Here is a 24056-nt window from a genome sequence, read left to right on the forward strand (position 1 = left end):
CAACTATTGTGGTGAAAATAAAAATAAAATAAAAAATATAATATTCTATGCACGTTTTCCCGTACCTTAAAATAAAAAAAAATTAAAAACTATGAAAGTTTAGTGCTAAAAATGTAAAAAATTAAAATATTGTGGTGAAAATAAAAAGAATACAAAGTTTACTAAAAAAATATTATAGTTTATTGTTAAAAGTATAAAGATTGAAAGTTTTGTGTTGAAAATAAAAAGAATTAAAAGTTTACTAAAAAGTATTATAGTTTAGTGCTAAAAGTGTAAAGATTGAAACTTCTGTGATGAAAGTAAAAAGAAAAAAATATACTATTACTAAAAAATATTATAGTTTAGTGCTAAAAGTATAAAGATGGAAAGTTTTGTGGTGAAAATAAATAGAACAAAAAGTTTACTAAAAAGTATTATAGTTTAGTGTTAAAAATGTAAAAGTTAAAACTTATGTGGTAAAAATAAAAAAATAAAAAATAATATTCTTTACACGTTTTTCAAAATATATTTTTTTAATATATATCTTTATATTACTATAATATATGTACTGTTATGCCCTTACATATCTTCTACGGAGTACTTTCTTTTATATGATCTTTTAAGTTTGACCACAAGATAACTTACTCGCAAGTCAACATCCATTTCATCTTCCATAGCCAAAGATAGGTAAGAAGAATTAAACACAAAAAAGTTTATGATTGTTTTTGTACTTTTTAGGCTATCTCCAATGCTAAAGGGCGTCCTTGAGCTGCCACATTATATCCTTATAAATCCTTATACATCTTTATAAATCCTTTAAATCCTATAACTTTATCTCGAACCATACAAACATCCTTACATACCCTTTTACCTCTCACTAAAAACAAAAAATGTATTAGGTAAGGACAAGTAAGAGCATGCCCTTAGGTAAGGGCATCCTTAAAAAGATCCTTAGTTTGGACAAGATTCAACCACAAAGGATATTCTATAACTTTATCTCCAACCATACAAATATCCTTACATACCTTTTACCTCCCACTAAAAACAAAAATATATATTAGGTAAAGACAAGTAAGAGCATGCCCTTAGGTAAGGGAATCCTTAAAAAAATCTTTAGTTTTGAACAAGATTTAACGGCAAAGGATATACAAGGCCCATTGGAGATAGCGTTATTGCCATACGTTTTATACATTTACTTCAAAACATGCTATCTAATATCAAATTTAAGAGTTCTTTTTAGTCTTGAAATAAAAAGAGATTTGTCATTAAGAAAAGGCTATCGGTACATACCACGTCTCTTTTAAAATGGGAAGTGATATTAGTATCACAATAGTTGGTTTATTTACCATATATGTGCTTTACTGATTTGTACATTGTATTATAAAAATTATATTGTGTGGTAAAACAATCAATCTTTGTGGTACCAATATCACTTCCCTTTCAAAATATGCACTCGTTTTAACATTGTGTATCAAACTTAGCTAATATATTGTTGAGGTCAATGTACAGACATGTACATATGGTAAAATTGTGACTTTGTGAGTAATAAAATACGCACATGGGGGCACGTGGTCTTTGATAGTCAACTCAGTTCTTAAAAAGTCCTAAACCACAAACCCAAACGTTTTTTTCTTCCACAACCCCAAATAATAATACTAATGGTTTTGGTTGTCAACCTCTATATATTATTTTACTTAAATATTTTAATATCATTCTATATATATAATTAAAACCTGTGCATCTTTTTCTGAGCCGTCTCACAAACTTCTTTTTTTAAATAATCTTGTGGGGTCCACAGTATATCAAAGTTCTTTTTTTTTTCAGGCCACATACCCCGACCACGGAATATTCTGTAACCCGACCACCCCCCTTTAGGAGCGACAGTCGCTCCTAAAGGGTAGACCCATTAATTGCTCGCGGATACCTATGCATATACCCGTTGACCCGTTGACCTGTCAAACCCCCTCTTTAGGAGCGACGGTCGCTCCTAAAGGGGTGCCTCGAATAAATAAAAACCGATCGATCCCCCTGCTTCTTCATCAGTCTTCTTCATACTCCAATCTCCTTTTCTCTTCTCCATTCCAACCGATCCAACCCCTCTCTCCCCCATATTTTCCGGCCAAGATATTCCGGTGAGGCTTTAGGAGCGACACAGTTTTCCAGTAAGGCTTTAGGAGCGACCCGTCGTTACCCCTTTCGTAAACCCCAACCGATCCAACCCCCCTCTCCCCCATATTTTCCGGCCAAGATATTCCGGTGAGGCTTTAGGAGCGACCCACTTTTTCAGTGAGGCTTTAGGAGCAACCCGTCGTTACCCCTTTCGTAAACCGAACGTCGAAGTAAGTTTTTTTTTTTTTTTTATTTCGTATCTATTAATTTGCTATATAGTATATGTATTAGTTTGATGTTATTCTTGTTATGCATAGATGTATTAGGATCGATCTTATATGCCCATACATTTAACGTATTGTATACGCCCATAGATTTAATGTATTGTTGTTCTTGTGTTCTTGTTGTTGTTCTTGTTTTTGTTATGTAAAAATGTTTGTAAAAAATATAAAATGTAAAAAAAGTGTATTACATGGTATATAAAAAATATATTTAAAAAAAAGTTTATAAAAGTTTGTACTAGAAAATGTTTGTATTAGAAAATATAAAAATGTATAAATAAAAAAGGTATTAAAACATAAGTATAAAAAGATATTAAAACATATATTGAAAAAGTAGTAGTACAAAAGTCATATAAAAAATTAAGTTAAAAAAAAAGTTGTTAAAAAGTTGATATAAAAAGTATTATAATACGTGTATTATTTATGTAGATATAAGAAAAATGCTAGGAAAATGTATAAGTAAAATATGTATTAAAACATAAGTATAAAAAGATATTAAAACATATATTGAAAAAGTAGTAGTACAAAAGTCATATAAAAAATTAAGTTAAAAAAAAGTTGTTAAAAAAGTTGATATAAAAAGTATTATAATACGTGTATTATTTATGTAGATATAAGAAAAATGCTAGGAAAATGTATAAGTAAAAAAGGTATTAAAACATAAGTATAAAAAGATATTAAAACATATATTGAAAAAGTAGTAGTACAAAAGTCATATAAAAAATTAAGTTAAAAAAAAGTTGTTAAAAAAGTTGATATAAAAAGTATTATAATACGTGTATTATTTATGTAGATATAAGAAAAATGCTAGGAAAATGTATAAGTAAAAAAGGTATTAAAACATAAGTATAAAAAGATATTAAAACATATATTGAAAAAGTAGTAGTACAAAAGTCATATAAAAAATTAAGTTAAAAAAAAAGTTGTTAAAAAAGTTGATATAAAAAGTATTATAATACGTGTATTATTTATGTAGATATAAGAAAAATGCTAGGAGCTCACGGCGGCGACGGCGATGGGAGGGATCCGCACCGATCGTGGTGGAAGAAAATATCAGGCTGCAAAAACAGCGGTAAGAAAATTGACTTTACATTAAATTTAGTTATGCATTGAAATAATTGTATTCTTATCGTTTAAAGTAACTTATTTATGTTATTGTTACTTATTGGTTTTGTAGGCTCGAAGAAAACACCACCACCACCAAGAGGGGCAGCCAAAAATCTAAAACTTGAGGCTGCCTTGAAGAAAAATGGAGGCCCGTTACCCATGTACTTTGACTACAAATCAAAGACCTTTCAGTCGATCGGGGACTACGGGGCTATGTACAAATCTTTGTTAGGCTCGTTGATCGGAGATGTCCCCCAGTACTACGAGTCATGGGACGATGTGCCTGAGTCTATGAGAGACCATATCTTGGAGGAAGTACAGGTTAGAATATGTTTCTTTTTATATTTTTTTACGTAATATGTTTTTCAATGATAACCCCGAAAATGCTAACTTGTATTTGTAAACAACGTAGCGCTATTTTGCGATGGACTAGTACTTAGAGCTTGATGAGGACGACCCCACCCGGAAGGCAGCAAAACTGGCTTTCAATAAGTGCGTGCGCAATGCTGAATGTCTTGCCAGTTGGAGTGACACCCACAATCTCAACAAGCGGCATGTTGTAAACGTTGGTTTTATACGTGGCGTCTATTTCAATGATCCAAGGAAATGCACGCCATATGTCAAGTGATGTAGGATGTACGAAAAAGAGATTGGTCAAACATCCGGTTTTGCTATCCGTCGTGTACTGATACGTGTACTGATGGTCAGATAGTAATTGGAGCACGATCTGCAACGGGTAAACAACCAAAGTATAAGGAAGTCGTGTTTTTTTTAAAAATAAACATATAGTTATACGATCCACATGCAGGTATGTTTCTTATTTCACCTGCATTCGAGTTTCCCCTCGTTGTTGGGCGTGCTTTAGCCGGTGTTGCCGCAGGTAGTTAGAAATGTCTTGTGAACGGGTCAAGATGCCGGGAAATGCATCCTTCAATTGGTCCCTTATGCTATTTGGCCCAAAACCTAGCAACGCCTTTTCGTCCACAAATTCTTTTTGAACATCGGTTAGTCGTCTTGCGTACGCAATACCTTCCAAATTACGAGCTGATGGATGGTTATGTCGGTGATCTATAACTTCAACCCACCAACTATGGTCCTTTGTCAGACGGCCTACCAATTTGAATGGACAGTCAATTTTGGTACTCCATTTGGTGTGCCCCGGTTGACCGCTTATCTTTTTTTCCACCACGGTTGCAAATAAGGACCACCTTTTTAACTTCTCCGCCTTTTGTGACATTTGATCTTCGTGTTACTAACACATAACCAAGCTCCTTTGCCGTTCTTTGAGCCCAGTCTACCAAATCTATGTGTGTGTCAAACACCTGAAATATTTTATACACTTTTTTTAATACACTTTTTATGAACTTTTTTATAATACATTTTTTTTAATACACTATTTTATATACTTTTTTATAATCCACTTTCTTATATACTTTTTATAATACACTTTTTATACACTTTTTATAATACACTTTTTATACACTTTTTTTTTAACAATTTTTAATAGCTTTTGTTAATCTACATTTTTATGTACATTTTTTAATATGTTTTTATAAACAATTTTTATCCGTAGTTTTAATAATTAGTTTTCTTACATACTTTTATAGCAACAAATCTAATGAATAATAACAAAATACAATTACTCACAAAATAACAACACAAAAAATGAAAAGGTTGGATTATATACATACCTCCTTGGTATAAAAAACATCGTGATCGTAATCAAATTTATCACGGACATCTGGGGATTCAAATTCGTCATCGGGTTCTTCGTACACAAACTCGTCATTTACACCTTCCGGCGCATTTGGATTTAAGAAAATTTCCTCCAAGCAATCCATCTAAAATAATAAAAACACTTAACAGTAATAAATGAAAACTAATAAATCAAAATGAATGAATATGAAAACGATCGAATATCAAAACTATTGAATACTGAGATTGAAGTTATAAAGAATGAATATGAAATGGTTGAACTTATAGAATGAATCTTCACGGGGAAACATGAATATGAAATGGTTGAATTTATAGAATGAATCTTCACGGGGAAACAGAAACATTCCTGTACGATTCGAACCTACCACCTCTTTTGGAGCGACTGTCGCTCCTAAAGGGGTGGTAGGTTCGAATCGTACAGGAATGTTGTCGTATGCTGTCGCTCGTTGTCGTATCCTACTACCCCTTTAGGAACGACTGTCGCTCCAAAAGGAGTGGTCGGGTTACATAAGGGGTGGTCGGCCTACACGTCCCTTTTTTTTACTTTCTACAACGCTGCATACAAATTTGCTTGGCCCACTTTCTTTCTTTCTTTTTTTTTTTTAAATTTTTAAATAAGGCCTAAATCATAGTACACAATTATATGCATTAGGTACATCTTTTATGTGCAGAGTTTTTTATTCAAAATGTTGTGTTCATTCATTTTGGAGTTGTGACTTGTGATCATTGTTTTTGTGTAAAACGAGAACGGCATTATAGACTTATTTTGTTGATTCAAACTTTTCTTACATTTGTGGCAGCTGTACATACGTAATATTTTAATTCTAGTGGGTAAACCAATAAAACTTAAATAAAAAAATTTTTGCATGATCCAAAAAGTATCATAAATTAACCATTTCAGCCATGTTTGTTTAAAATTTCATAGTATACACATCAAAATCGAATCACAAGACATAATTGCGATTTCGAAATTCACAAAATAGGGAAAATTGAGGATTTTGAAATTATAATATTGTTGAAGATATATAAAGAGTGCTTTTGTACGTACCTTTTAAGTATTTTGCATACAAAGAATCTCTCAAAAGTCATGCCTTAGAATTTTGCAAAATCACATAAAACGGCTTGAAATTTGTAAATTAAATCGTAAGGCACAACTAGCAAAATTGCTTGCGATTACGCAAAATTATGATACTTGACACGATCATACAAAATTAGAAAGAATAAATAACATATACCAATTATATATTGTTAACCAGAAAAAAGTTTTTCACACCATTTGCAAGCTAGGTTCGATAGCAATCTTGAAGGTGTGACCAGAAATCCAGGTACGAACCTTATTATGTCAATACCATTATACCAAGACAAGATTCTATATAAAAAAAATAATTGCAGTAATACTAGTCAGGCACATATCATGGAGTTCTTTAAATAGGCTATATAGAGTCTTACCAATATAGCCGGTCAAGATATAAAACTTTGACGTGAGAAATTTGGAGTAATTTTAATCTTTTCGAGTTTGGTTTAGATAATATTTTGATTTGTTTTGTTAATGGTGTATTAATCTACTCTTAGTGTATGCAGTTAGTTTATGTATTGTAAACTTACTTGTGTCTTAACGTTTTATTGGGTCACCTAGTAATAATAATTGATTTTGTTGATAAATAAAAAAAAAAATCTCTTACATCTCCCATTCACCCGTTTTAGAAAGAAAGTTGCTAAGGACAACACACAAAAATGATATTTAAGGTATTGCCGTATTGGTAAGGGAGTTTATGAAACTTGTAAAATAAAGCCTACATGGCTACATGTCATTTAATTTCATTAAAAGTTTCCATTACAATTGATGAGTTGTTTTATATCTGTTTTAATAATTTATAGCCTTAACAAGTAGTCCCTCTCTCTCATTAAAAATTTCCAATTTTTAATTTTCAAATTCTATATTTTGTAAGTTTGACATAAATATTTTTGGAAAATGAATATTTTTGAACTAATTGCATTTTTGGTCCCTGTGTTATCACACTTTTTGCAGGTTTGGTCCAAACTTTTCATTTGTTGCATTTTTGGTCCCAAAAGTATGCATTTTTCGCAAGAATGATCCAATTTAACGATTCCGTTAGTTATCAACCGTTAATTTGATCATGTGCACCTCATGTGAAGGGCAATATCATCTTTCTTGTTTCTATTTAATGTATATATATATATATATATATATATATATGAGAAAATGGAGTATGTGGCTGTTAAACATCCAAGCTTGAGTATAGAACCCCTCACATACTAACTTTTTAATATATCTATAAATGTTTAGCCCCCCATGCTTACCACCGATAATCCTCCCCTACACCACCAAGAGCACATAACCACCACCACTTGGAACCCTAGCCGCCACCATATCGGACTATTGGATTTCTGGCAAGAGAAAGAAGATAAGAGTCGAATTGTTGGGTTTATAGCAAGAGGAAAAACCACCCACCACCACCACCTTTTCTGAATTTATCTGTACAACAACCTTGGAAACATTCATTTCCATCCGGTCCATCTTTTCTTTTATAAAATATGTATAATAGATGTAGATTTAAAAAATAAGAAAAAAAAATATGGAAATTTGTGTGTGTCTGTGTTTATAGATCTGTGGGTGTGTGTGTGTTTATGGATCCGTGTATATATGGAAATTTGATGTGAGCCGAAGGTAGTGAATCCGTGGGTATGTGTGTTTACAGATCTCAGTGTGTTACGACCTTACTTGAACAAGATCTGTTCCATAGGCTCGTACCTCTGTATCCCTGATTTCTATCAGGAGAAAAACTCATGTCTAGTTGATGAAATAGATACATGTAGCTAGAGTGTGACTAACTGAGCCTTATGGTCTTGACCATGGCCCAGTAGAGGATCTCTGTTTGTCTATAAATTATGTTGGTGGTGGCCGAATGTGATGATTGATTTGGGTTGGTGGTGGCCGGAGGTGACTGGAGGTGGGCGGGTGTGATGATTGATTTGGATTGGTGGTGGCCAATACTGTAATGTATATGTGTGTATGTATGTATGTATGTATATATATATAAACTGCAAGATTGGTCCTATTTATGTAAAAAGACGATTTGCCCCTCACATGAGGTGCACATAATCAAATTAACGGTTGATACTTGATGGAATCGTTAGATTGGACCATTCTTGTGAAAAATGCATACTTTTGGGACCAAAAATGCAACAAATGAAAAGTTTGGATCAAACATGCGAAAAGTGTGATAACATAGGGACCAAAAATGCAATTAGTTCAATATTTTTTATTTGATTATATAATATTTGACGAAAGTTATACCTAACGAAAACACATCTAAACTTCGATTAATGAAAATTCAAAGCTGGACATTTTTAATGGGACAGAGGAACTAGTATAGAAAAGCAATTGGGCCCTTTTTATAGAAGAAAGCTTTGCTTTTTAGATTTTGTTCACTATTAGTTATGTCATTTTTAAGTTGAAAACAAATTATAATCTATTTTCAAACGATTAATTTTTGTTGAACAATTGAAATTGCTTTAAAGGCTTTAGAGCAATTCTCACAAACAAGCTTCTAAAGAGGTCTTCACGGTCAAAGTCACATCTTTACTATGTGCTCTACTACATCACTTCAGCACTCGACCAAAATCTGAACATAAACAAGGATACATTTTGTGGTCAAAAAGAACACTGGACTACAAAATAGGCCATCTGCTGTGGCTGCACACAACATGCAAGCCAAATAATGTGAAGTATGATGATTATAGCTAGGCAGTTTAATTAGCTTCTTAATCAAGCTAAGGCATTTCAATATTTATGCCAAAAGACGGCACTTCACGATAGGTTTTGTCTGAGTAAGCCACTAAGGCGTAAGTGTGTTCTCTTTTGCTCTCCACCAAACTCGAATACTTGACCTTTTAAAAAGGCGTGAAGGCTTCCCCAAAAAGCCAAGTTCCCAAAGCTGGCAGTAAGAGATCAGAAGCTAAGGCAGGGACTTAAACATTAATCCACATCAATATTCACAAGACACTTGTTATATAAACGGAAGCATTTTTTTAACTTGCATTTAAAAATCGTAACATAAGGTATGGTAAGACCTCAAAGTCTCAAACCAAACATTGACCTTGTACAGGAGAATATACATGTAACATCTCATATGTCTGTTACAGTACTACCTAAAGATATTTATCGTTATCTTTTAATTCTTTATTATACGACAGAAGCACATAAAGTATCAACATTTTTTGATGGGGAGATGTCAAGAATTTAGCTTCCTGGGCTTCATGGAATCTTGTTTTGCTATAGCAAACATGCTCATATCACTAAATGACATATTTGTTGTCGTCATGTTTAAACCCTCAAGTTATTAACTCTACCTGGACCAGGAGTTAAATTACAAATTAAAGCACAAACCTGGTCCATCTGTTAAATTTGATGATCAAAGCAGCACATATTTTTCATTTGAACATTTCATCAAACACACTGTCTTTAAGTTTAGTTCCTTGAATACATAACATTTATTTTTTCTTCCAAAAAGCCAAAAACAAAAACTTAGAACAAGAGTCCTACAGGCTACAAATTATAATAAGATGTAAACAAGTTATATGGTTCAATCACCTTTGTCTTGAACATTTGTTCATCTAGTTATCATCATCAGCAACCTGGTTAAATTAAATTATAAACAAGTTAGCAAATATCGGAGATATGAGATATGCATCAACTTTTACAGTAAAGTTATTAGAGAATAATTTTTTCTGAGGATAATTGTTTCTAAGTATTTTATTTTCATTTTTCGACAGGCTAATGTTAGAGAGTACGTACCTGGTTCCACATTCTCCTTAATTTTTTTCATAGCTTTACTTATGGCAAAAGGTCCATCGACCAATATTGGCTTTTCACCATAATTCGAAAGCAATGTTTTGAGGTTGGGTGTTTCATGAATTCCAGGTCCCCATATCTCCATTCTCCCACAATCATCGATTTGAACTTTCACCAAAGATGGATATTTGATGCTACAATTCTCACTCCCACCCGAGTAGAAGCTTATGAGACTTGTTAATCCATAAAAAATGATCTTGGCTAGGGACCGAAACACAATAGTATTTCCAGATTCATCATCTCCAACACCCCCTCCCCAAATCACTTCCTTTAAACTTGAACAATACTTAATTACCAATTTCTTGAGATTGACAAGGCCTTTAGCTACTCTCACTGTGAATACTCTTTCTAACTTCTCACAACTTTCTATATAAAGAGACACTAGGTTAGTAAGACTTATATATTCATCCGGGCATTTCCATAGCACCTCTAATTTATTTAGATTTTTCACTTTAAGGTGTTTTAGTTCCTTGAAAAACTTTTCCCCTGTTTTTCCTTCATCCCCATCACACCTTGTACTATCATCCACTAAACATGACACATTAAGGCAATCATATAGCTGAATATGCTCTAATATATTGAAACCTCCGTGATACACATCAGGAATGATATTATTCAAGTTTTGAATTCTTTCTAAAATTGTAATAAGACGACTAACCTTAATCAGTTTCTTTAACCACTTCACTAATGGAATCACAAGATGTTCACTTGAAATAAGTAGATAACGATCTGACCTCCTGGCCTCAATATTGCCTCGATAGAAGCCTCCAATTTGAATAACAAATCCTTTCAGATTTGCTGAATTAAAACCTCGAGGAATAAGGTCAAAACTTTTCACGCGCAAATCCAAATATGTGAGCCTCGACAACTTCATAACCTCAACAATACAACCCTTAACTCCTGCACATGCACTCATCCTGCTAAGGTCAATGCACAATTCTTCCAAACTCTGGAGCTTTGATATCACACCCAGTGTTACATGAGTCACATCGCTACAAAGCTCAAGGCGTCTCAAGTTCACCAACAGACCAAACTCTTCAGGAATTTCGTAGACTCCAGTATCATTGAGGATTAGAATTTCAAGCTCTTTCATCTCCCCAATAATCGAAATGTTATGGAAATATTTGTTTCCATGGAGATTAAGCATGCGAAGTTTTGTGAGTAGCTCCAGTGATTGTGGAAGTTGTGTCTTCCAACAAGACCCCAAATCTAATACTTTGACTTCTTTCATGCTCTCAATGAATTTCTCGGAAATCATTGATAATCTCGGATTGTTATTTACGAGGAAAGTTTCAAGGCTTGATAAATGAACCTCATAGTCTGGAAGCTTGGAGATCTTATTGTACATTAGTGATATACTTGTGTAGCTTTCTAAGCTTGTGTTTCTTGGCTGCCATTCCTTCAAATATTTCCCAGATTTTACCAAGTATTTGTTCTTACCTTTAGATGCAATTAACAGTGCTACATCACGAACGACATCATGCATTTTGGTGTAGCGTTCATCATCCTCCACATTCAACAACAAACATGACGATGTGAGCATATTCACTGCATTTCGAACCCTATCTCTTGCATCTTCCATACTCTCAAGGTCATCAAACTTATGCAGACCCACCATATAATATACCAATGTTTCCAACGAAATATAATAGTCTTCAGGGAACATGCTGCAGAGCAAAAAGCACGACTTGGCTTCTTCACTTTTAAGATACTGATAACTTAGCTGCAAACGAGTAAATGCTTTCTCTACGTCTGGATCCATTTCCGAAGCTAAAGGTTTAGTTAGTCGAGAAAGAGCCGCTTTCCATGAATCGATGCTTTCATCTTTTAAAGCATTCCCTACGGCTTGAATGAGGAGTGGCAATCCGCCACACTCTAGAGCGACCTCTTCTGCAATTGGTTTTAAATTGGCATTGGTCTCCACTCTTTCGCCAACCACTCGTTTGAAAAGAATCCACGCTTCTATTGTTGGCAAAGAGTCAACATAAATGTTACTTTGAGCCTTCATTTTCTGGCACACCTTTACATTTCTAGACGTCAACAAAATCTTGCAATTCTTGTGCTTAATAGGAATGCACAATTCTTCTAGGTCGAGTTTTTCCCAAACGTCATCTAATATGATTAGTACCTTCTCCCCTTTCACTATTCTCTTTGTTGCATTTTCTGTGTCCTTTTGAATCTTCTCAGCGTTCACAGTTTGAGAGACAGTTGTAAAAGCAACATCAACAAATAGATGGTTTACTTTGGCAACGACTTCCTTGGCTAATGTGGTTTTTCCAACACCACCTAAGCCATAGATTCCAGTTATTTGTATATTGTCATCTTCAAGAGCCGTAATGATATCATTTAAAGCTGAATTTTGGGTTACAATATTATCAAGCTCTTTGATTTCATAAACATCTAATGGTCCGGGTGGACGGGTATAAACAGAGACACAAGTCATAAAATCCTTGCCGCGTTCTTGGTGCTCCAAAACAGGAGGAGTCATCTTTGTTGTCGTGATCTTACCGTAATGATGAAGGGTGGCCCAGTTACCACACATTCTTATTTTGAAACACGTCTTCTTGGCATTCTCTTCTTGTTCCAGAAACGCTTCAGCCTTGGATATTTCTTCATCCGCATCCTCAACCCACTTTTCAACACCAACAATGAGATCATTTCCATCTCTTTTGGCGATATCTATTTGCTGTTGAACCCTCCCCTTCATATCTTGGAGCTTCTCGACTTCATTCTTGAATTTTTCAACATTATCTTTGCAGTTCCACATGTAACTGGTCTCTTTTTTAATCACACCAAACAATGAGTCCACTACTTTCCCGATCACTGAACTACCCACCTGTTCTGCCATTCTAATTGTTTGTTTGTTTGAATTGATATAACAAGAAAGAATGGAAGGCAAGAAATCAACTACACATTGTAAGATACATATAATGAAGTTAATTATTGTGTTTTGATGCAAACATGAATCAACCACAATAATTAATTGTGGGTTGACTTTTTGCAAACCGTTACCTGGCTGGCTGGCTCAGTGTTCAGAACATCATTACTAAATATTATATTGAGAAACAAACCAACTGGGTTGGATCAGTGGTTGGAGCTCATGCCTCTGGAAACAGAGGTCATGGGTTCGATCCTCATGCCTAGCAAGGCTGGAGGTCCCGTTCTACCTATGGTAGAAGCAGCCTCTCTACCTTTGGTAGGGGTAAGGCTGTCTACATATCAACCTCCCCCCCATACATCGTCGAAGATGGTATTGGGACCCAAAACCCATGGAAGACGGCATTGGGAGTTACTTTTTTTATATTGAGAAACAGGGGAGCAGATCACACCATCTTGTGTGCGTTTTATTTTCCTTCTTTTAATATTTATAGTTAATCAGATATGATCTTTTTAAATATAAGTTTATAATTTCATTTTTGTAAAATATCATAAGTTTTTTGCATAGTGTTTACGCATGACCAGTACTCATGTAAATGTTTATGTATGTAGGTGTCTATGGGCAAATAGCCGAATACTACATCGGTGGGGTTTGCTGTGACCTCTCTACATCTCGTGGCCGGCTGAGTCTTGACCAAAAGTGTAACATTGGTTCATTTGCTACAAAGTTGTGAGAATTCAACCCGTGTGAGAAAGCAATAAAAGATAGAGTGTGTGTCTTCTAAATTGCTGTTGCAATTTGGACAACAATAAAAGACTCTTTGCTGCTTGAATTACAACAGTTAAACTTTATAAATTAAAATTTAATTCGTCCAACTTCATTTTCTGCAATCTGTTAGTTCATTTGGCCCTATAATTGCCAACAAACTTTATAAAACTGAGAAAATCTACATGAGTACCCAAAAAATGTCATCAATATACCATTTTAGACTAGTTTTTAAATTCTTTATAATATACACATCATTGTGACTCTGCAAAGCCATGCCTCGCAGCTTTTTAACTTGAAAATAAATTAATCTCTAATTTCAAATGAGTATTCGTCGTTGAACAATTGAACTTGCCTAGATAGCTTTTGAGCAATTCTCACAAAACAAGCTTCCAAAGAGGTCTTCATGGTCAAAGTCACATCTTGACTATCCTACTACATTACTTAAGCACTTGACCAAAATCTGAACATAAACATGAATATATTTTATGTTGCATAATCTGAACAATTGATACTTGGATGATCGATACATTTAACTTTTCATAGGTATGTTGCACTATGTAAAGATATCTTGTATCTTCATCTTTTTCTTTTTTTTTGAACAACAATTATATCATTAAGAGTAATGACTTTCGGCGAAGAACCAAAAGACACCAAAATTACATCATATAGTTAGGGCATTTTTTTTTTGAACAGCAATTATTCATCTTTTATTTAGTTATACAAAAGCACCAAATATAAATCTGATTATGAAAAAATTCGAATAACCGAAACTGTTTCAATCGAGAGTTGGTTATCTGACTTGAATTCATAAATAAAATAAGACACCTCATTGCTTAAGTTGAGATTTGGTCTAAATTTAAGTTTGGGTCTCAGGGGGACCGGTGATTGGCCAAAACCTTAACAAGCCACATGGCGACACCTGAAATCCACCTGAATAAACATCCCTTACTGAATTAGCAGTGAATTACCAAAAGTTTTAAAATGTTTCCAGAAAACTTTGTGTGAATAATACTCACAGCGTCTAAGTGAACACATAGCTGTCGGTATAAATGATCAAACATTGGGTAAAAGGGATTACCCTGGTTCGACTTATATTAATTACATGAAAACAGGAGTCTACCTGAGATGCATCAAACATTTATCAGCAAAAAACTTTACAAAGAACCTGATAATAATTTTGGCTACCTTTTGTTTTTCCATAACCCAAAATTTAGACCCAAGCATTGAGGTTTTTTTTTTAAAGAGATTTTACGCCTCTAACTTGATGGCTACATCAATATCATCAACTGTGTTATTTTGCCGTGACCAGAGTTGTGCATATCTACTACCTTTTGATAACAGAACGTCACGAGGATCCTGTTCAACCATCTTCCATTTCTCCTCAACTATAATCTGTTTCTCAAAATATTTAACCAAATCACAGGTGTTACTTGGATAAGACTAGTTAGACCTACTGGTACCAAGCATGTAAAAAAAAATCATATTTTTATACTTAAAAAGAGAGTCGAGGTTGGTACTGAAGTGGTTTAGATCGTTTTGATTTTGAATCGGTCTCTGGCAAAGCAAAAACCCTTAATACCGTGTAAAAAAAGATATCAAGAAAAGGTTCTGGGAAAATGGGCTTGCCTCACTACACTGCAAATTGCAGTTGTAAGCCTATGAGCAACAAAGACTGGGGTTCGGTTATTGGCAAGTGACCTCAATGCAATCAGAATCTCTGCCTCTCTTGTGCTATGAATAGCATTTGTTGCCTCATCACATAACCTGAAACAAAGATAAAAAAAAAAAGTATTACAAACATAAACTATTATAGAATGGAGGAAATCATCATAGATAAACATGTAAAAAGACAACGGAATAGAAAACATGATCATTGCATTTTCAACTTTTTCGCTTGCACATCGACAAAATATAACTGGCAAATGAAACAAGATAGCTTACAAAATAGGTGGAGTTTACAGGAAATGCATGAACTAATGCTACTCGTTGTTTCTCACCACAGCTTAGCTGTAAAAACAAAGGAATATATAACATCATGAACCAATTATGCAATCCTAATAAACTTACATATCTTCAAATTATAAAGGACAAGATTGAGCTTACCTTTAAACCCACATTCCCCTACTATAGTGGATTATTGATTTGGGAATTTCATGATAGTATTATGAATATGAATATGAATGCAGAATGCGGCCTTAAACAACTAAAGCACACTACAAAGACAATTGAACTACCATATAAACTGATTGGATCATAATAAAAATATATATGAAGAACCATCAAAATTAATTTGAAGCAAATATATCTAGTTCATAAAATCATCAAAATTCTGCATTTCAACAAATAAACCATCTAAAATAATGAACCAACATATTAATTTTGATGGCTGACTATTGAAGTAGAAGTAAACTTGAATTCTGATGAATGTTTTCGTGTATATACCATGAAACAACAAAGTAATTTTTCCTTTGGGCATTTCATCAAACATCTTGTATTCTCATGCACACAAACACACACACAATATTTCTTCTATAAATATATCCAAATTCAATAATATAAAACAATAACCGTATACAAGATTCATGTGTTAATATGGTCGAATCACCTTTGTCTTCAAAATCTGCTCATTCATTCATCATCAGGATTCAGGATCATAAATCTGAATAACAAATATGAACAAGTTAACAACAATAGGAGATATGACTGCTGTTCAAAAAAAAAAAAAAAAAAAGGAGATATGACAAATATATCAATATCTGCTTAATTTGAGAGAATTTATTTTTTACAGAGTAATTACCTGGCGCTTTCCCCATAAGTTTTTAACAGTTTCATTTATGGCAAAAGGTCCATCGACTATGGTTGGCACATCACCGTTCACAACCAATGTTTTGAGTTTGGGTGTTTTATGGATTCCAGGTCCCCATATCTTCATGCTCCTACATTCACGTAATTTAACTTCCACCAATGATGGATATTCGACGCTACAGTTCCCATCTGAGCTGAAGAATCCTTTGAGTCGGAGTAAAAAATCAAGGTCAATAGTGACAAGAGAACGGAAGACAATAACATTTGGAAATTCATCATCTCCACCTCCACCGCCCCCACCGTAAATCACTTCCTCCAAACAATCACAAGTACTTATTCGCAATTTCTTGAGATTGATAAGGCCTTGTGCTACACTCACAGTGAATACCCTTACTAGCTTTCTACAACGATCGATATTAAGAGTGACCAGATTAGTAAAACTTATATTTTCATCCGGGCATCTCCATAACACCCGCAAGTTATATAGTTGAAGCAAATAGAGGACTTTTAGCTGCTTAAAATACTTGTCATCCGTATTCCATTCATCCCCGTCACACCTTGTACCATCATCCGCTAAGCATGACACATTGGGACACGTACGCAACTCAATATGCTCTAATATGTTGAATCCTTCGTCAAACAGGGTCGGCATAATTTTATTCAAGTTTTCAATTTCATTTAGAAATGTAATAGGACGATTTCCCCTAATAAATTTATTTAAACACTTCTCAAATGGAATACGAAGATGTTCTATTGAAAGGACTAGATAACGATCAGACCTCTTGCGTCTTCTATCATGATAGGATTGACCGATTTGAATCACAAATCCTTTCAGATTTTCTGAATTAAAACCTTCAGGAATAAGGTCAAAACTCTTCACCGTTAAATCCAAGTATGTGAGGTTCGACAACTTCAAAATTTCAGCTGTACAATTACAAACTCCTTCACTTATCAGGCTAAGGTCAATGCACAACTCTTCCAAACGCCAGAGCTTTGATATCACACCCGGTGTTACACGTGTCATATCTTTACAATCAATAACTTCAAGCTGCCTCAAGTTCACTAAATGGCCAATCTCATCAGGAATTTCTTTGATTCCAGTTCCATTGAGAATTAGAATCTCAAGCTGTTTTAACTCCCCAATAATAGAAACCTCATGGAGAGATTCATTACCAGTAAGATAAAGCATGCGAAGATTTGTGAGTAGCTTAAATGATTGTGGAAGGTATGCAATCTGACAATCCCCCATATCTAATACTTTGACTTCTTTCATGCCCTTTATGAATTCATCAGAAATCATTAACAAGTCAGGATTGCCATGTATAGTGAAAATCTCAAGGTGTGGTAACTCAACCTTATAATCTGGAAGCTTGGAGATCGTAGTGTCTATAAGTGAGATCCCCGTGTAGTCTTTTAGGCTGCTTTCTCCTGGCTGCCATTCTGTCAATTCTATCCCAGCCTTTACCAAATATTTGCTATTGATATCTTGAGATGAAATTAACAATGCTACATCACGAACAACATCATGCATTAAGGTATGGCCCTCCCCCAGTTCGCTATTCAACAACAAACAAGAGGATGTGAGCATATTCACTGCATTCCGTACCCTATCTCTTGCATCCACGATGCTCTCAAGGTCATCAAACTTATCAAGACCCACCATATAATATACCAAGACTTCCAACGGAATATTGCAGTCTTCAGGGAACATGCTACAGAGCAAGAAGCACGACTTGGCCTCTTCACTTTCAAGGTAGTCGTAGCTTAGCCGCAAACGAGTAAATGCTTTCCATATATCATGATCGATTTCCGATGGTGAGGGCTTCCTTAGTTGAGAAAGAGCCGAGTTCCATGAAGTGATGCTTTTGTTTTTCAAAGTACTTCCCACAACTTGGATGAGGAGTGGCAATCCACCACACAGTTCAGCAACCTCCTTTGCAATTGGTTCCAAATCTGCATCGGTCTCCAATCTTTCACCAACGACACGTTTGAAAAGAATCCATGCTTCTGTTTCTGGCAAAGGGTGGACACAAATGTTAGTTTTAGCGTTCATTTTCTCGCACACATCTATGTTTCTAGACGTTAATAAAATCTTGCAATTCTTATGCTTAATAGGAATGCATAATGATTCTTCTAGATCAAGTTTTTCCCAGACATCATCTAATATGATTAGAATTTTGTCCCCGTTCATTATCCGCTTTGTTGCATTTTCAATATCTTTCTTAATCTCTTAAGCTTTTACAGTTTGGGAAACAGTTGTAAAAGCAACATGAGCAAATAGATGCTTTACTCTGGCAGCAACTTCCTTGGCTAAAGTGGTTTTTCCAACACCACCCAAACCATAGATTCCAATGATTTGTGTGTTGTCATCTTCAAGAGCCTTAATGATATCATTCAAAGCTGAATTTTGGGTTACAATATCATCAAGCTCTTTGTTTTTATAAACATCTAATGGTCCGAGTGCAGGAGTATCAACAGAAACCCGAGTCGCAAAATGTGTGCCATGTTCTTGGTGCTCCTTAAGAGGAGTCATCATTTCGGTTGCTGCCTTACCGTAATGATAAAGGGTGGCCCAATTACCACACATTCCCATTTTGAAACACGTCTTCTTGGCATTCGCTTCTTGCTCGAGAAACTCTTGAGCCTTGGATATTGCTTGTCCGGCCTCCTCCACCCACTTTTCAACACCAACGATGAGATTGTCTCCTTTATCTTTGGCGATACGCATCTGTTGTTCAACCCTCCCCTTAATGGCAAAGAGTCTAGATAAATTTTACTTTGAGCATTCATCTTCTCACACACTTTTTCACTTCTAGAGGTCAACAAAAGCTTGCAATTGGTGTGGTTAATAGGAATGCACAAATCTTCTAGATCGAGTTTTTCCCAGACGTCATCTAATATGATTAGAACCTTCTCCCCTTTCTCTATTCGCTTTTTTGCATTTTCAAGATCGTTTTTAATCTCCTGAGCTTTTACAGTTTGTGTCACAGTTGTAAAAGCAATATCAACAAACGTCATATTACTCTTTTTTACTCTTGCAGCAACTTCCTTGGCTAAAGTGGTTTTTCCAACACCACCCAAGCCATAGATTCCAATAACTTGTATGTTGTCATCTTCAAGAGCCTTAATGATATCCTCCAAAGCTGAATTTTGGGTTACGATATCATCAAGATCTTTGTTTTGATAAACATCTAATGGTCCGGGTGCACGGGTATAAACAGAGACACAAGTCACAAAATCCTTGCCACGTTCTTGGTGCTCCAAAAGACAAGGAGTCATTTTTGTTGCAACCATCTTACCGTAACGATGACGAGTGGCCCAATTACCACACATTCCTATCTTGAAACACGTCTTCTTGGCATTCGCTTCTTGTTGGAGAAACTCTTGAGCCTTGGATATTTCTTGTGCGGCCTCCTCCACCCACTTTTCAACACCAACTATGAGATTGATTCCTTCGACTTTTGCGATATTGATTTGTTGTTCAACCCTCTCCTTCATATCTTGGAGCTTTTCGACTTCATTTTTGAACTTTCCCACATTATCTTCGCAATTCCACATGTAACCGGTCTCTTTTTTAATCACACCAAACAATGAGTCCACTACTTTCCCAATCACGGTACTACTGACTTGTTCTGCCATATTCTAATTGGTGTTTTTTTTTTAATAATTGAAATAACAAGAAATAATGAAATTTGGGAAGAAACTAACAACAAATTTTTGGATGGATGATATGATCAAGTAGATTATTCTTTTTTTTTTTTTTTTGCCAACAGGGAATCATATATATGATTGAATCGAGCAAAATAAGTGTAAGTTGATCATTGATGGGTAACAATAATAATTGTAGGAATGTCTTTTATAAAAAGATGTGGAGCCTCACAGAAAAAAATAATTCCCACAAAGCAACAAAAAGTTAAAGCTAGAAGTGGACATATACTACTTGCACTAATTGATGTCAAGTGTCAAATTATCACATGCTTAAAAAGAGACTCATTCGTTCACCAATATTTTGAGGGTGACTTTAGTACCTTAAATAAGAAACGATTTAGACTTCTTGGGGTTACCAATTAAACGAGGATCAACAAATAGGTGGAACAATTGGGTGTCGAAAAAGGTAAACATCATGATATGAAGATCTACTCGTAACATGCTTGGAGGCATTGGCAATAAGGGGTATAAACCGGTTTCATTTTTGAACTTTTCAACATTTTCTTTGCAGTTTCACATGTAACCGGTTTCCTTATTAATCACTCCAAACAATGAGTCCACTGCTTTCCCAATCACGAAACTACTCACCTGGTCTGCCATTCTAATTGTTTGTCTGTTCTTCTTCTTCTTTTTTTTAATAATATAGATTGAAATAACAGGAAAGAATGAAAGTTGTAGGATGGATATAGATATGATATGATGATGAAAGTAAATTATTCGTTTTTTTTTTTTGTTACGCAAACATGGAATGATATGATAATGGAGCACAATGATTGTAGGTTAATGATCAGTAACAATATCCTGTCAATTATTGTAGTAAGGAAATGTCTTTTACAAAAGACGTGGGGCACGACAAGAAATAATTTCAACAAAAAAGGTAAAGTTGAAGCGACAGAACTTGGTACCCGCACAATACGACGACGATGACATTAATTGCGATGTGGTGGCGTCGGCGTCAAGTGGTGTTAGTAATTGATACAAAGATATTTGATTTTTAGGGATAGTGAATATCTTTTAGAAAAATTACGAAATGGTCGTATAAGTTAATTAATTAAGGATAAAATGATAATTTTGCATGTCCCACAATTGTAAACTTTTCAACCTAGGTTATAATTTTTATATAATAGTATAGATGTGGTTTGACCATATGTGTATCACTTCTCATTTGTTTGTAGTCTTAAGATGCTAATTAAGGCCACTGGGACGTTAAGTTAGTGGTCAGAGCCACTGGGACGTTAAGTTAGTGGTCAGAGGGTTTTCTACAATTTGGTTTCCTACTGAAGATCTCATGTTCGAATCATGCTACATGCAAATGGGGTGAGAAGGCCTTAGTAATGCTATACACATCTAACACATGGGGGACAAACCCTTTAAGGAATTGCCATAAGTCGAACCAGCGTGAGCACATCCGCATGAGGGTGTTAACCATTTATCTGTTACCGTTTTTTTTTTTTTTTTTAAATGCTAATTAAGGTCTTCGTATGTTCTACTCAATTTTGTTATCGCATAGAATGAAATGAAAGGACTTGGTTTTGTTTTGGTTTATTTATAAATGAAACAATTTGTTTTTGTTTTGGTTTATTTATAAATGAGACAATACTACATTTTCTAGTAAGTGAAATAGGAACCTATCTGCATCCATCATTTTCTTCAATTCTCATTGTAGCATTGCAAAATGTTTTAACTTTTAATATTGCTAGCAATTATTCTTTGTTAGGTGATTTATGTATTTATCTGGAGTTACACTTGAATATAAACATTATATAGTCATGTATTTATTCATTGACCAAAGTCTGAGGCAGAAAAGTCATTTTGAAAGGGCAAATTTAGAATGTTAGTTTTACAATTTGTATTTATATTCTATAATTTTTTTTTATAAGGACAAACTTATAAATATACCTTTAAAATGAAAAAAAAATTACATTATACTAAAATTGATGTAAGAATAATTGTCCACGATACACCGTGTTAAATTTGTCCATGTACGTGACAATGTCAGTTTGACAAAATGCTTGAATGAAAAATGTTCCACATGTTAAAAATGCATTTTCTTATATTCCTACTCAATTCATATCTTAAATGGCTTTGTTATTGTTTTGATTTGCTTTATAAATAAAACAATACCAAATTTTATGAATAACACAAAAACATACATTCATTCATCTCTTTTATTCACTTCCCATCCTTGTTTTACAAAATATAGTAACCAATTATAGTTTGTACTATGATATTTAGTTGTTTACGTATCATATCTATAGAGAAACTTTATACATTATGTCAATTTGAAAGTATATAATTTGTTCATTCATCAAAATAACATCGTTAGAATATATGAGCAAAAGCCCAACTGTATACACACACTACAATAAACATGTTATTTATTAACACACATTTCTTCACATTTTTTAAAAATGTTTAAAAAATTATTAATTTGTTCACACTTATAAATATGTGAAAAAAACTCACATTTAAAAGTGTGAATATAGTTCTTAGAATCAAAATCTTTTCACAATTATATATGTAGAAAGAAAAAGTTTACATTTTCAAGTGTAAAACTATATAATTGTTAACACTTAAAAGTGTGGAAGTAATTTGTGACACACCAAATTTCCTCACACAAGAGTAGGTGCGAGAAATTTGAGTGTGACAAATTAGCTCTCACACTTTTAAGTGTGAAAATGTTTGACATTTTTTCACACTTTTAAGTGTGAACATTTTGTCTATATATTTATGCTTATGAAAAAAGTATGACTTTTTAAATTTTTTCCACACTTCTAAGTGTGAATTTTTTTATACAATGTTAAACGTTAAAAAATTAACATATTTTTCACACTTTTTAAAAATGCGAGGAAATAAATGTAAAAAATTAACGTTTTTGTTGTAAGGACATGACATAATGTCTAGTTTATAACCATTACCAATTAATGCATAAAGAAAATATTCCACGTATACAAGTATAATAGTATAAAATTCCTCCAATTGAAATCAAGATTTCGATCCTGATGCGTAGTATGAGCAAGATGTTAATATTCTTATAAATGTACCGACTTGTTAACTAGACTAGATGTTTAAATAAGTAATATATTATCACAATTTTTTATGTTTTTTTAACAGAAAAAGGAAATGATGTAAACATATCAAGAAATGACGTGTTCATCAATCATAAGATATTTCTCTATTATCCGAAAGGAGGGTTTCACATAATCGATTTCAAATTATCTTGTTTGTAAATGATGAAAAAGAGACTGACGTCTATATATAAAAACATATCGTGTATATAAAATATAAAAGCGCCTGTAGCTCAGTGGATAGAGCGTCTGTTTCCTAAGCAGAAGGTCGTAGGTTCGACCCCTACCTGGCGCGATTGTTTTCGTAGTATTTTTAATAAACGTTTTCATTTTTGTCATCTTTTAAGTAGTTTTTCTTCATATTCATATTATCTTTCATTTTTGTCATCTTTTAGATAAGTACTTGGAAAGAAGCAACTTATGTAGCTGAATCAGGGCAAAACTCACTAAATCCTATAAGTGAGGCTCAAAACTGTAACATGTGATAGAAAGAGAACCTCTTTAAAAAAAATAATTTCTAAGCGTTTGTTTTTATTAACTTATTAAGTGCTGAGTATATTAAATTGATAAATGCATTAAAAATGCTTGTATGTATTAAATAAAATATAAGTAATTATATTGATGGTTATTTACTTATTTTAATTTATTAAGTCAATAAATAAACATAAAATTTTACTGATGAAGTTTTTACCTATTAAATTTAAAAAGTAAAAAAGGAACAAGGCGCAAGTCTCTAACCACCGGTTCTATCTTTGTTGAGT

General features: G+C 33.8%; 1 long non-coding RNA gene and 2 other non-coding genes across 3 annotated transcripts; 2 read left to right on the top strand and 1 right to left on the bottom strand.

Annotated features, from left to right (window-relative positions):
• The first annotated feature begins 7925 nt into the window (after positions 1-7925).
• On the top strand, positions 7926-8134 carry LOC122609609. The gene has a single exon (XR_006325359.1). It is a non-coding gene; the product is annotated as a small nucleolar RNA U3 (small nucleolar RNA).
• A 7212-nt stretch (positions 8135-15346) lies between these two features.
• Positions 15347-16348, bottom strand: LOC122608564. Its single transcript, XR_006325256.1, has 3 exons — positions 16320-16348; positions 15656-15721; positions 15347-15478 (listed from the first exon to the last, which is right to left on the bottom strand). It is a non-coding gene; the product is annotated as an uncharacterized LOC122608564 (long non-coding RNA).
• Positions 16349-23517: 7169 nt separating this feature from the next.
• TRNAR-CCU lies at positions 23518-23590 on the top strand. The gene has a single exon. It is a non-coding gene; the product is annotated as a tRNA-Arg (tRNA).
• Positions 23591-24056: the final 466 nt, after the last annotated feature.

The sequence above is a fragment of the Erigeron canadensis genome, chromosome 7 (genome assembly GCF_010389155.1).
Source record: "Erigeron canadensis isolate Cc75 chromosome 7, C_canadensis_v1, whole genome shotgun sequence".
Taxonomy (NCBI): Eukaryota; Viridiplantae; Streptophyta; class Magnoliopsida; order Asterales; family Asteraceae; genus Erigeron; species Erigeron canadensis.